General features: G+C 42.4%; 1 protein-coding gene and 1 long non-coding RNA gene across 9 annotated transcripts in view; one reads left to right on the forward strand and one right to left on the reverse strand.

Annotated features, from left to right (window-relative positions):
- The window catches only part of RIMS2 (regulating synaptic membrane exocytosis 2), a 680,796-nt gene that overhangs the window by 178,746 nt on the left and 487,505 nt on the right, over positions 1-14,545 (forward strand). The gene's annotated exons all lie outside the window — the stretch shown is intronic.
- The window catches only part of LOC130274333 (uncharacterized), a 28,198-nt gene that overhangs the window by 4,920 nt on the left and 8,733 nt on the right, over positions 1-14,545 (reverse strand). For 2 of the 3 annotated variants that reach the window (XR_008844323.1, XR_008844322.1), the window contains exons 2-3: positions 9,994-10,087; positions 6,016-6,076 (exon numbers count right to left, since the gene is read on the reverse strand). This is a non-coding gene — a long non-coding RNA (uncharacterized LOC130274333). The remainder of the gene's footprint in view (positions 1-6,015; positions 6,077-9,993; positions 10,088-14,545) is intronic. The other variant, XR_008844324.1, reaches the window with a different exon arrangement.

Genomic DNA, 14,545 nt, shown 5'->3' on the forward strand with positions numbered 1-14,545 from the left:
CTGTCCCCTCTCTGGCCCTAAACAATCCCCATTAATAACCAGCAGTCAGGGATTTACTTGTAGTCGCTGCTTCTTGTGTGCTGGGATGCTGGACAGCTCCTGCTATGTGCAAGACGCAGCAGTATAATCCTCGGCTTAGAATACCCTATGGAGGATGTGATGACTGATCCCATGTAGCTTTTCTCCAGACCCAAGGAAGCAATTTGCTCTCATTAAAATTCCCCATACAAAGAGATGTGCAGTGTACACAGGAAAATGTGCGGTTTGCATGCAGTAACGTAAATGGATATATTGTATGTGTGAAGGAACGTACATACGGATATAATCCCAGTATATACGTAAAAAAAAAAAAAAAAAAAAGAGATCTCTAACATGTTTAATGTTACATTAATCTCATCATGAAATAATGTCCCCATTATAGAAGGAGGCGCTCTGGATGCCGAGCCCCCTCCCCAGTCGCCGGTTGTAGGTAAGTTGTCTCGTAACTTCAGAATTCCTTGTTCTCTAGGGTAAGGGAAGGGTTAATAGCAGACTCTTTAGTGGTCTGAGTCGATAAAGGGGTTAATTTTACATTCTCTTGTGGTTCTAGGAACTTCAGAAGCCCTGGTTCACTAGGGTAATGGAAGGGTTAACAGCAGACTCCTCTAGTGGTCTGAGTCGATAAAGGGGTTCATTTTGCATTCTCTTGGGGTCTAGGACAAGTGGGAAGGTGCACTGTAGATTGTCGGGTTTTCTTAGAGTTAATTTTATATTCCCTGGATAGCATATGGGTTAATTGTAAGTTGACTGGTGGCCCAAGGGTGAATTTTACATTCCCTGGTGGTTTGGGGGCAAGAAAAACGGTTTACGGTAAATTTGTTGTCTAAGGGTTAATTTTACGTTCTTTGGAGGTCTAGGGCTAACAGAAGGGTTAACTGTAAATTGTCTAGCAGACTAAGAGTTAATTTTACATTCCTGGTAATCTAGGGCAATTGCAATAGTTATATATCTGATGGTCTAAAGCAGTGGTCTTCCACCTGGGGACCTCCAGATGTTGCAAAACTACAACTCCCAGCATTCTTTGGAGGTCTAGGGCTAACAGAAGGGTTAACTGTAAATTGTCTAGCAGACTAAGGGTTAATATTACATTCCTGGTAATCTAGGGCAATTGCAATAGTTATATATCTGATGGTCTAAAGCAGTGGTCTTCAACCTGGGGACCTCCAGGTGTTGCAAAACTACAACTCCCAGCATGCCCAGACAGCCAACGGCTGTCCGGGCATGCTGGGAGTTGTAGTTTTGCAACATCTGGAGGTCCGCAGGTTGGAGACCACTGGTCTAAAGGCTAATTTTATCTTCCCTGGTGGTCCAGGGAAAGGGTTAATTCTTAATCCTCTGGTTGTCTAAGGGGTATGGTTACATTCCCTACAACTGTTAACTGTAAATTATTTGTTTGCCTAAGGGTTAATTTTGCATTCTCTGGTGGTCTATGGCAAACAGAAGGGGTAACTTTAAATTATTTGGTGGTCTAGGGGTTAATTTTTTTTTACATTTTCTGGTGCTTTAGGGGCAAGTGAAAGGGAAGTGGTCTAAGGTAATGAAAGCATTGCTTTTACATACATTCTCTAGCGGCTCAAGGGTTAATATAACATTGCATGGTGTTTTAAGGGTTAATGGTATCTTCTCTGCTGGTTTAGGCAAACAAAAGGGTTAATTGTAAGTTGTCTGGTGGCCTAAGGGGGAATTTTACAAAAAAAAAAAAAAAATCGGTTTACTATAAATTGGTTGATTAAGGGTTAATTTTACATTCTATGGGGTTTAGGGTAAATTTAACCTTCTCTGGTGATCTAAGGAACATAAAATGGGTTAATTGTAAATTATTTTAGTGTTTTAAGCTGCCAAAAGGGTAACATTTATTGTTCCCCTGGTGGTCTAGGGTGGGGGATAGTAAAATGAGGTTGTTCCTGGTGTTCCGTAAGAGATGGTGGCCCTGGGCAACTACCCAGATTGCCACCTCCTCAATCCAGCTGTGTATAAGGATCTGAGCGGTGTCGGCACATCTTACGTTACCCATTTACCGTCTTGAATGCCGCAGTTGTAGACCTGGTGGGATGCGCCTGACTATTGGTGACCTATTTTTGCTTGTTTATTAGTATGCGTTGCATCTATGGTGTTTGCCATGTTTGAGATTGATGTAAAAAGATCAGGATACAAGTAGTAAACGGAGCAAATAGGACAAATTCGGAAATGATGGCGTGAAACGGGTCGACAGAGGTGGCATATAATGGTGAAGGTTACCTCTACGCCCACGCTTCCATGCTTTATTACCTGTCTGCTTCTTATTCTGGGAGTGTGGCACATACACATCTATCTGCCCTATTATTATGCTGTCTATTGTCGGGGATGTACCGGATATTATCTTAAAGAGGCCGTAGATTTCTTCAGTTCTAGATCTAGTATGGTTCCTTAGGTTTTTCTTAGATGTTCCAGCACCCCTGATTGTGGAATGTTTTTTTTCTAGTGTCTGACACCTCTGTTCATTTTAAGAACTGTCCAGAGTAGGAGAAAATACCCAGAGATGTCAGCAGAGAGCACTGTGGTCGTGATGTCAGCAGAGAGCTCTGTGTTCCAAAAAGAAAATAATTTCCTCTGCAGTATTTAGCAGCTAATAAGTACTGGAAGGATTAAGATTTTTTTAATAGAAGTCATTTACAAATCTGTTTAACTTTCTGGCACCAGTTGATAAAAAAAAAAAAAAAAAAAGTATTCCACCGGAGTACCCCTTTAAGAACCCCTGATTGTGCCATGTTTTTGTCTAGTGTCTGTCCCTTAAGGGGTTACATGGTTCTAGATGGCAAATATTATGGTTCCTTAGGTTGTTCTTAGTAGGGATCGATCGATTATCGGTATGGCCGATATTATCGTCCGATAATCATGATTTTGGGCATTATCGGTATCGGCAATTACCTTGCCGATAATGCCCCGCCCCCACCGCACTGCGACCGCCCCCTGACCCGCCGCACCAGGACCGCCCACGACCCGCCGCATCGCGTCGAACCCCCCACCGCACCGCCCCCATTGCCTCCCCCATCCCCGGTTTTATAATTACCTGTTCCCGGGCCCACGCTACTTCTTGCTCCTGCTGCGTCCTGCTTTACACTGAGCGCAATGACAAGTGACGTGACGTGCGCGACGTGACGTCACCGTCAGTGCGCACAGTGACAGTTCAGGAGGACGCCACCGGAGCCAGATGTGGAGTGGACCCCAGGAACAGGTAATTATAAAACCGGGGATGGGGGAGGCAATGGGGCCGGTGCGGGGGGTCGGTCGCGATGCGGCGGGTCGGGGGGGGGGGGGCGGTCGCGGGTGCGGTGCGGCGGGGGGGGGGAGTGGTGGCGGTGATAGGACTCAGGACCCCCGGACAGGCAGGGGGAGAGAAGCGGGTGGTGGCAGCGGCCTATGGCACCGCAAAAGCCACTGCAGTGCATTGATTTAAAGCGCCCACTTTAAATCAATGATCTGCAGCGGTGTCGCGGGGGGATAAATAGCCGATAACTTATACCGGAATATTGGTATAAGTTATCGGCCATCGGCCCTAACCTCCACAGATTATCGGTATCGGCCCTAAAAAACGATATCGGTCGATCCCTAGTTCTTAGATGTTCCTTGTATCTCTAAGCACCCCTGATTGCAGATTGTTTTTTCTAGTGTCTGTACATAAAGGGGTAACATGGTTCTAGATGTTTTTTCTAGTTCTAGAACTAGTTTTGCTCCTTAGATTATTCTTACATATTCCTTGTATTCATAAGCACCCCTGATTGGGGATTATTTTTTTTTTCTAGTGTCTGTACCTCAAGGGGTATCATGGCTCTAGATCAGTGGTCTCAAACTGTGGCCCTCCAGATGTTGCAAAACTTCAACTTCCAGCATGCTGGGAGTTGAAGTTTTGCAACAACTGGAGGGACACAGTTTGAGACCACTGATCTAGATGGTTCATACTAGAACTAGAATGGTTCCTTAGATTGGTCTTAGATGCTCCTTGTATTCTTATGCACCCCGATTGCGGATTCTTTTTTCTAGTGTCCATACCTGAAGGGGTAACATGGTTCTAGATGGCTCATACTTGTTCTAGAACTAGTATGGTTCCTTAGATGTTCCTTGTATTCTTAAACACCCCATAATTGTGGATCATTTTTTTCTAGTTCTGTACCGTAAGGGTAACATGGTTCTAAATGGTTCTTGCTAGTTCCAGAACAAGTATGATTCCTTAGGTTTTTTGTTTTTTTTGTTTGTTTTTTAGATGTTCCTTATATTCTTAAGCACCCCCAATTGTGGATTGTTTTTTTTTTTCTAGTTCCATACCTCAAGGGGTAACATGGAAAGGAAAAGGATCTACATCAGTGGTCTACAAACTCTAGACCTCCAATCTAAGTCTACCAAGTAAAGTCAGGCACTAGGGGCATGAAAATTATTATTATTATTTTTTGATAATAATATCAACTGGTGTCAGAAAGTTAAACAGATTTGTAAATTACTTCTATTAAAAAATCTTAATCCTTCCAGTACTTATTAGCTGCTGAATACTACAGAGGAAATTATTTTCTTTTTGGAACACGGAGCTCTCTGCTGACATCATGAGCACAGTGCTCTCTGCTGACATCTCTGTCTATTTTAGGAACTGTCCAGAGCAGCATATGTTTGTTATGGGGATTTTCTCCTTAAAATGGACAGAGGTGTCAGCAGAGAGCACTGTGCTCGTGATGTCAGCAGAGAGCTCTGTGTTCCTAAAAGAAAAGAATTTCCTCTGTAGTATTCATCAGCTAATAAGTACTGGAAGGATTAAGATTTTTTATTAGAAGTAATTTACAAATCTGTTTAACGTTCTGGCACCAGTTGATTAAAAAAAATAACGTTTTCCACCGGAGTACCCCTTTAAGTGGAGTAAGCTCTTCTTCACATGGACCATGGTGTTGAGTCGCTCCAGCCTCTTCTCTCTTCTCTCCCTCCGACGACACCAGCTTTTCCTCAGGCTGCTGCTCAGACATGGTCCGAGGCTGGTGGGATGGGGGTGGGCAATGTTCTTCCGGGGAAAGGCACAATGATAGAGCAGCGGAAGTGTCAGCTGATAAGACCACTGGGATTTGGCTTATATTGAGTGCCGTCTGCTGGCCTGAGATCTGCTTACACCGCTGCACAGCTCAAATTCTCCCTCTGTGCTACAGTGCAGGGAGTCTTGTATTGTGGTGGCATTATTTTCACCCTCCTTAAACTGCCACCCTAGGCCTGGGCCCTGTTGGCCTATTGGTAAATACGCCTCTCCCATATACACCCACGGATGCTGGTTCTCATCGACTACAATACTGTTAAAAAAAAAAATACTTATACATTGAATGTACGGTTATAATACCGTAAACAAAACCATAGTAGTACCTGCTTTTTTTTTGTTTGGGAATAAACCGGACTGGACCACAACTGTGCCAAACCGTACAAATTTAGATTCTCCGGGTCGCCGTATACATACTGAATGCATGAAAAATGCATACAAAAAGAAGACTCATTACAAAGCGGATATAATGCGGTATAGATGGGAGGGACTTCTAAAGGGGTTCTGCCCTATTATAAATATAATGGAGGGGGGTCCCTCTCTGGTGGACACAGCACCTTCATGCATACAGGTAAGGCTGCTTTCACACTATAAAATTCATCCGTTTTAAAGATCCGTTTGATGTTCCGTTATGAAAACCCTGAAAATCGGCCATTAAAGGTCCGTTAGAAAATCCCATTATAGTCTATGGGATTTTTACATTATCCGTATTAATCCGTTATAGTCGTTATTAATGACGGACGTTATTTTGTGACGGGAGAATGAACGGAAGAAATGGTGCATGAACTATTTCTCCTGTTACTATCTTCCATCACAAAATAAGCAGCCTAATAAGAACAGACTTGGAGAGAAATCTACATCAGTGGTCTTCTAACATGATTGGAGTTGTAGTTCTGGAAACTCTGGAGGTCCACAGTTTGGAGACCACTGACCTACAGTATAAAATGATGTCAGACAGGAAGCTGAGAGTCTTGGAATCTCTGTTTTCTGGACCTAAAGTGAACAATATTGTAGTTAAATTGATGTTGAATTTGTTTTGGGGGGGGGGGGGGAACCACCAGAGGAAAATATTCTGAAGGCCCACCATCCATTGATACATAACATGTATATTTCTACTCTTATTTGTTTCCTAATCCTTGTTGTTCACATTGTACACACCGGACATAGTGAGAAATAGGCCCTTTTGGTATGGGCCGACATGGGGAACATACATACAGGGCCCAGTAGGTTAGTTAGCCCACTGACCATCTTAAAAGTCTCTTCTGCCATCCATTAGTTTGTATGTATGTCTTTGGCTTAATTAATTGCTTATCTTATAATTTTTGCCATATTATTAGTGAAGCATAAGAGAGATGTCCATGGGTGAGCAATTCAAGAGCAAGAGGCCTATGTACTGGTATTGCACAGCTGCCCTGCCTAGTCTAATAGGCTGGCACCAAATTTAGCTCCCTATAAGAATGTCTTTTATTGGCCTTTGGGCACATTATAGGGTCAGTGCCCTTCCCCATCAGAGGGTGCTTGGTACTGTAATGCAGTGGTTCTTAACCTGGGGTACAAGTACCCCCAGGGGTACTTAGCAGTTCTCCAGGGGGTACTTGGAAAAAATAATCAGTATTAAAGCCACAGCCACTGGTTACTGGTCTGGACCACTTTGAAAGAAATGTTAGGCTGACGTCTCTGCACCGAGGAACGGAGCAGGAGGACAGCAAAGGGCAAGCGCGGGCACTGGGCGGCTGTGGGCAGTAACTACCATCAGCTTTGGTGCTCCACTGCCCCTGCAGACCGGGGACCTATTGATATGAGCCATAACAAGAGGTCCCCAGATCAGAGGAGCAGTGGAGCAAGCACCAAAGCAGACTAGGATTGTGGCCTACAACTACACCGCTCAAAATAATAAAGGGAACACTAAGATAACACATCCTAGATCTTAGTGTTTCCACAAAAATTATCAATGGAAATCAAATTTATCAACCCCTGGAGGTCTGGATATGGAGTCACACTCAAAATGAAAGTGGAAAACCCCACTACAGGCTGATCCTACTTTATGTAATGTCCTTAAAACAAGTCACAATGAGGCTCAGTAGTGTGTGTGGCCTCCACGTGCCCGTATGACCTCCCTACAACGCCTGGACATGATCCTGATGAGGTGGCGGAAGGTCTCCTGAGGGATGTCCTCCCAGACCTGGACTAAAGCATCCGTCAACTCCTGGACAGTCTGTGGTGCAATGTGGCGTTGGTGGATGGAGCGAGACATGATGTCCCAGATGTGCTCAATCGGATTCAGGTCTGGGGAACGGGCGGGCCAGTCCATAGCATCAATGCCTTCCTCTTACAGGAACTGCTGACACACTCCAGTCACATGAGGTCCAGCATTGTCTTGCATTAGGAGGAACCATGGGCCAACCGCACCAGCATATGGTCTCACAAGGGGTCTTAGGATTTAATCTCTGTAACTAATGGCAGTCAGGCTACCTCTGGCAAGCACATGGAGGGCTGTGCGGCCCCCCAAAGAAATGCCACCCCACACCGTTACTGACCCACCACCAAACTGGTCATGCTGGAGGATGTTGCAGGCAGCAGAACGTTCTCCACGGCATCTCCAGACTCTGTCACATCTGTCACATGTGCTCAGTGTGAACCTGCTTTCATCTGTGAAGAACACAGGGCGCCAGTGGTGAATTTGCCAATCTTGGTGTTATCTGGCAAATACCAAACGTCCTGCATGGTGTTGGGCTGTAAGCACAACCCCCACCTGTGGACGTCGGGCCCTCATGGAGTCTGTTTCTGACCATTTGAGTGAAAACATGCACATTTGTGGTCTGCTGGAGGTCATTTTGCAGGGCTCTGGCAGTGCTCCTCCTGCTCCTCCTTGCACAAAGGTGGAGGTAGCGGTCCTGCTGCTGGGTTGTTGCCCTCCTACGACCTCCTCCACGTCTCCTGATGTACTGGCCTGTCTCCTGGTAGCGCCTCCATGCTCTGGACACTACGCTGACAGAAACAGCAAACCTTCTTGTCACAGCTCTCATTGATGTGCCATCCTGGATGAGCTGCATTACCTGAGCCACTTGTGTGGGTTGTAGACTCCAACTCATGCTACCACTAGAGTGAAAGCACCGCCAGCATTCAGAAGTGACCAAAACATCAGCTAGATCTGAGTCATTTGAATTGCTCACAAGCGCACATGGACACTCTGGATAATGATTTGATACAGGGGAGACTTGGCAACTTGGGCGGCCACACAAGGAGTTGGTAGATAGGGGGGCGCACTACCTCCTAACAATCTTCATAATGTCCATTGGATGTGAGGGTCGGGCTCATGAGTTTTATGGCTCAAAATAATTGGTGGTTTGTCAAAAAAAGGAGTGGGGTCCATGAAGATTTTTTGGAAAAAAAAATAACTTGCATACTATATTTGCATGTCTGCGCTGTGCTCTCTGTTTTCACACCTGATGATGGTTCTGGAATTAATTAACAACAAAAAACTCCCACAAGAGGACATAGTTTTATGTTAGAGGGGAAACGGTTTATTCATCATATGAGGAAGTATTACTTTACTGAGAGAGTAGTGGATGCATGAAATAGCCTTCCTGCAGAAGTGGTAGCTACAAATACAGTGAAGGTGTTTAAGCATCGGATATGTATAAGGCTATCCTTCATATAAGATAGGGATAGGTATGAGGCTATCCTTCATATAAGATCGGGATAGACATAAGACTATGCTTCAAATAAGATAGGGATTGGCATAAGGCTATCCTTCATATAAGATAGACATAAGTCTATCCTTCATGTAAGATAGGGATAGGTATAAGGCTATCCTTCATATAAGATAGGGATAGGTAAAAGGCTATCCTTCATATAAGATAGGGATATGCATAAGGCTATCCTTCATATAAGATAGGGATAGGTATAAGGCTATCCTTCATATAAGATAGGGATAGGCATAAGGCTATCCTTCATATAAGATAGGGATAGGTATAAGGCTATCCTTCATATAAGATAGGGATAGGCATAAGGCTATCCTTCATATAAGATAGGGATAGGCTTAAGGTTATCCTTCATATAAGATAGGGATAGGAATAAGGCTATCCTTCATATAAGATAGGGATAGGCATAAGGCTATCCTTCATATAAGATAGGGATAGGTATAAGGCTATCCTTCATATAAGATAGGAATAGACATAAAGCTATCCTTCATATAAGATAGGGATTGGCATAAGGCTATCCTTCATATAAGATAGGGATAGGCATAAGGCTATCCTTCATATAAAATAGGGATAGGCATAAGCCTATCCTTCATATAAGATAGGTATAAGACTATCCTTCATATAAGATAGGAATAGGCATAAGGTTATTCTTCATATAAGATAGGGATAGGCATAAGGCTATCCTTCATATATGATAGAGATAGGTATAAGGCTATCCTTCATATAAGATAGAGATAGGTATAAGGCTATCCTTCATATAAGATAGGGATAGGTATAAGGCTAGCATTCATATAGGATAGGGATAGGTATAAGGCTATCCTTCATATAAGATAGGGATAGACATAAGGCTAGCCTTCATATAAGATAGAGATAGACATAAGGCTATCCTTTATATAAGATAGGGCCAGGGACTATCACAGTATTCGGAATATTGGGCAGACTAGATGGGCCAAATAGATCTTATCTGCCGACACATTCGATGTTTTTATGATGATGCATAGTAAACATATGTTAATTTCATCATATAAAAAAAAAAAATAAGGAAAAAATATATAGGAGAACAATTCTCATTCTTCTTATCCCCCTAATAAACTTAAATGCAAAACCAATGAGAATATTACTGAGAATCTAATGGAGAATGATGAGGAAGCCAGTAAGTATAGGACTGAATGTGGGGCTTCCTGCGGATAGAATTGTGCCAATTACCTCATATTCTCTTCTTCATACCCCGAGTCGTCCCCGCCGGCCATCATTTACACATAATTCATATGGAAATCCACATTACGGGGGAGGAATCATTCTGTGAAAAAAGGAAATACAAACAGTGAACGTTCAGAACTTTTCTTCCTATTAAAGTTCAGAACTTTCTGCTGCTGTATCTTTACCAAAAATCCAGAAATTAATTGTATATTTACAAGAAATCAATAACTTACATTACTTGTCACATCACTGAATATATCTTCTACAGTGACAATTTTTTTATTTTTTTATCAACTGGTGCCAGAACGTTAAACAGATTTGTAAATTACTTCTATTTAAAAATCTTAATCCTTCCAGTACTTATCAACTGCTGTATGCTCAACAGGAAATTAAGTTCTTTGTTGTTTTTTTTCTGTCTAACCACAGTGCCAGGTGTCAGGAGATAGCACTGTGGTCAGACTGAAAACAACTACACAGCTTCCTGTGGAGCATACAGCAGCTGATAAGTACTGGAAGGATTAATATTTTTAAATAGAATTAATTTACAAATCTGTAGTAAAGAGTACCCCTTTAAAGAAGTTGTTTTTGATTACAAAAGAGTTTGTTATTGCCCTACTTGCTTACTATAGCTTGAGCTAAGCTGCAATAACCCGGCATGGCCACTAGCCACTAGGTGGAGCTGTCTGTTCTGGCCCTGTGTGTATAGCGGTGAACCACAGCTCATCAATGGGGTACAGGTTGTTGGCAGAAATTGATGGCCTATCCTGAGGTTAGGCCTTTACCAAAAAGGGTTTGTACTTTAAAGGAAATTTGTCACCAGTGTAGTGGTGCAAGTAGTGCAGGTGACACTGATGACAACGATACTTACCTTCAGCTCCGGGCCCGACTTGGAGCATGGGCGGAGCTTAGTGACATCACCGTTGCTGTTCTCTAGCAGCGGGACCCAGCAGAGAACAGCAGTGGTGACGTCACTAAGCTCCGCCCATGCTCCAAGCCGGGCCCGGAGCTGAAGATTACGGAGAAGATTACTGAAGAACGACTGCATGGAATGGGACAAGGTAAGTACCGTTGTCGTCAGTGTCACCTGCACTACCTGTCGGTACGGACAGGTTAGTGAAGTGACACTGGTGACAGATTTCCTTTAAATAATACCTATCATAAACTAACCTGTCTCTAAATCCCTCCAGCATCTGTCCCTGACTCGACAGGCGCAACGTCATCTGATGCCTGCCAGGGCCGGCTTCCGCCCTTCTTCCTGTATGCTGCAATCCCTCTCAGGGTTGTGTGCAGCGGGATGAATGGTACTGTAGGAGAAGGGGAAGATGCAGGGGGCAGGGATATTTAAATTGGGCGTGTGTCACGCGCGCATAAGGACTGTGCTCGCTCTCTGCCTGTTTCATATACAGATTTCCTGCATTGGGACCACTGCCCTGACAAGCAGTGGTCCGAACATGCCTTACGTGAGTGGGGGAAAAGCCATCCTGGACCCAGTAGGGAGACACCTAGGGGCCAGGATGTCAAAGGAGATAAAATATGGTAAAACTTTAAAAGAAATATATTAGAAAGATTCTTATTTTTAAATAATCTGTATGATATAAAAAGTTTACCTTAATGAGAGTTCCCATTTAATCTTTAACGGCTGTTGGCCCAAAGTTTGTCCAGTTTTCCCCTTAGACATAAACACACTAGTTGATATGTTTTTAATGGGGGGGGGGGGGGGGGGTTGTTAATTTGTTGCCAAACACCTTTTGGCAGTGGCTTATCTTTCTTTTCCCGACACCATCTGTCATAGTTGGGAGTCTCCCATACACAGCAGACATTTTGCTGGTCCAGCAGAAATTTGGTGTGTGTGAGGACAGAAAGTTGCCAGAAAGTTAAACAGATTTGTAAAAAAAAGTATTAAAAAAATCTTAATCTTTCCAGTACTTATCAGCTGCTGTACGATCCACAGGAAGTTCTTTTCTTTTTGAATTTCCTTTCTGTCTCACCACAGTGCTCTCTGCTGACACATCTGTCCATGTCAGGAACTGTCCAGAGCAGGATCAAATCCCCATAAAAAAATCTATTCTGCTCTGGACAGTTCCTGACATGGACAGAGGTGTCAGCAGAGAGCACTGTGGTCAGACAGAAAGCAAATTCAAAAAGAAAAGAACTTCCTGTGGATCATAGAGCAGCTGATAAGTACTGGAAGGATTAAGATTTTTTTTAATAGAAGTAATTTACAAATCTGTTTAACTTTCTGGCACCAGTTTAAAAAAAAAAAAATGTTTTCCAGTGGAGTACCCCTTTAAGGGCTTTTGTTAGGCTCTCAGCTGCCATAGCAATCCACTGGCTCTACGCAATTGCATTACCAATGGTGTGACATAGGGAGCAGTCTCCATATATACTTAAATGGCTGGAATTTGAGTTATCTCCTAATCTGGGTGGTATTGTAGGGTGTTAGCTGTCAGTTGTTGGCATGGGCCCAACTCCTGAGCCATTAAAGGGGTTATCCAGGAAAAAACTTTTTTTTATATATCAACTGGCTCCAGAAAATGTAACAGATTTGTAAATTACTTCTATTAGAAAATCTTAATCCTTTCAGTACTTATGAGCTGCTGAGGTTGAGTTGTTCTTTTCTGTCTAAGTGCTCGCTGATGACACCTTTCTGGAGCCAGTTGATATATATAAAAAAAAAATTTTTTTCCTGGAATACCCCTTTAATGTGCAGCACTGTGTAGAAGGGGACATGGATATATATATAGCTTCAGAACTTTTTATTTCATATTTTTTTTTCTGCCTACAACTCCACTGCACACCTAACCGTCTCTATAGTTACAGACTACAAACCCTGTGTAGTCTGATTCTGAAGTCTAGTGTTACTCTGCATGTATGAATGAAAAGACGCAAAACAGTAGGTTGTTTTGAACCAATAAGGAACTGCTAACAGTCCTTATTTACTGCCACCTTTTTTGATGGTCTAATCCAGTGTTTCCCAACCAAGGTGCCTCCAGCTGTTGCAAAACTACAACTCCCAGACAGCCTTCGGCTGGAGGCACCCTGGTTTGGAAACTGCCCTATAGCTACGCCCCTGTCCCCCATTATCGAAAATGTCTTCAATGTCTTTAAAAATAAACCTCCCAGTGACTTGTGCTGAATAAGTGTATTACTTTTTATGATGTGGATGCGAAAACTAATTTAATACTTCCAAAACTACAGTTTGCTCTAGTAATCCGGTTTTATGGCTTGGCTTGCAGCTACTATTGGAACTCGTTTATATCCTGCATGCTAGACTGCTCCTCCGCCCGCTCACAGCAGAGTATTTCACACCAGCAGCGCAGGATTGTGCAGGTCCTAAGGGAAGCTATTTATCTGGGATGACCAGAAGACACGACGTCCCCTCATATTCCTCTAGAACTCACATTCATTTGGTTTTAGCTGTTTCTGAAGTTGTAAATGACTTAAAGCATTTAACTCGGATTGTGCGTTTATGGACAAAGTGAGTGACTATCCATCTATCTGATTCTTCATCTCATCTTCTTATCTTCATATCTATCTATCTATCTCATATCTATCTATCTCATATCTATCTATCTATCTCATATCTATCTATCTCATATCTATCTATCTATCTCATATCTATCTATCTCATATCTATCTATCTCATATCTATCTATCTCATATCTATCTATCTATCTATCTATCTATCTATCTCATATCTATCTATCTCATATCTATCTATCTATCTCATATCTATCTATCTATCTATCTATCTCATATCTATCTATCTATCTCATATCTATCTATCTCATATCTATCTATCTCATATCTATCTATCTATCTATCTCATATCTATCTATCTATCTCATATCTATCTATCTATCTCATATCTATCTATCTAAGTTCATATAAATCCGCAGCACACAGGTCCAATATGGTGAAAAAGAAAAAACTTTCTTTATTCCATTATGTGAATGTCATACAGCGACGTTTCACAAGATGGAATAAAGTTTTTTCTTTTTCACCATATTGGACCTGTGTGCTGCGGATTTATATGAACTATCTATCTATCTCATATCTATCTATCTCATATCTATCTATCTCATATCTATCTATCTCATATCTATCTATCTATTTACCTATCTATCTCATATCTATCTATCTATCTATCTATTTACCTATCTATCTCATATCTATCTCGTATCTATCTATCTAATATCTATCTATCTATCTATCTCATATCTATCTATCTCATATCTATCTATCTCATATCTATCTATCTATCTCATATCTATCTATCTATCTATCTATCTCATATCTATCTATCTATCTATCTATCTAATATCTATCTATCTATCTATCTCATATCTATCTATCTTATACCTCCCAACTTTTGCTGAGGGCAAAGAGGGGCAAGCCACGCCCCTAACGACACCCATTGCCACACCCCCTAGTCTTACCCTAACCCCGCCCTCAGTCACGCCCTAACAACACCTGCAGCTGCAGAATGGGAATACGTCTTTAACAGCAATAATGTTGTCAGTCTGTCATGTAAGTTTAGGAGGACCTTATACTGACG

This window comes from Hyla sarda, chromosome 5 (genome assembly GCF_029499605.1).
Source record: "Hyla sarda isolate aHylSar1 chromosome 5, aHylSar1.hap1, whole genome shotgun sequence".
Taxonomy (NCBI): domain Eukaryota; kingdom Metazoa; phylum Chordata; class Amphibia; order Anura; family Hylidae; genus Hyla; species Hyla sarda.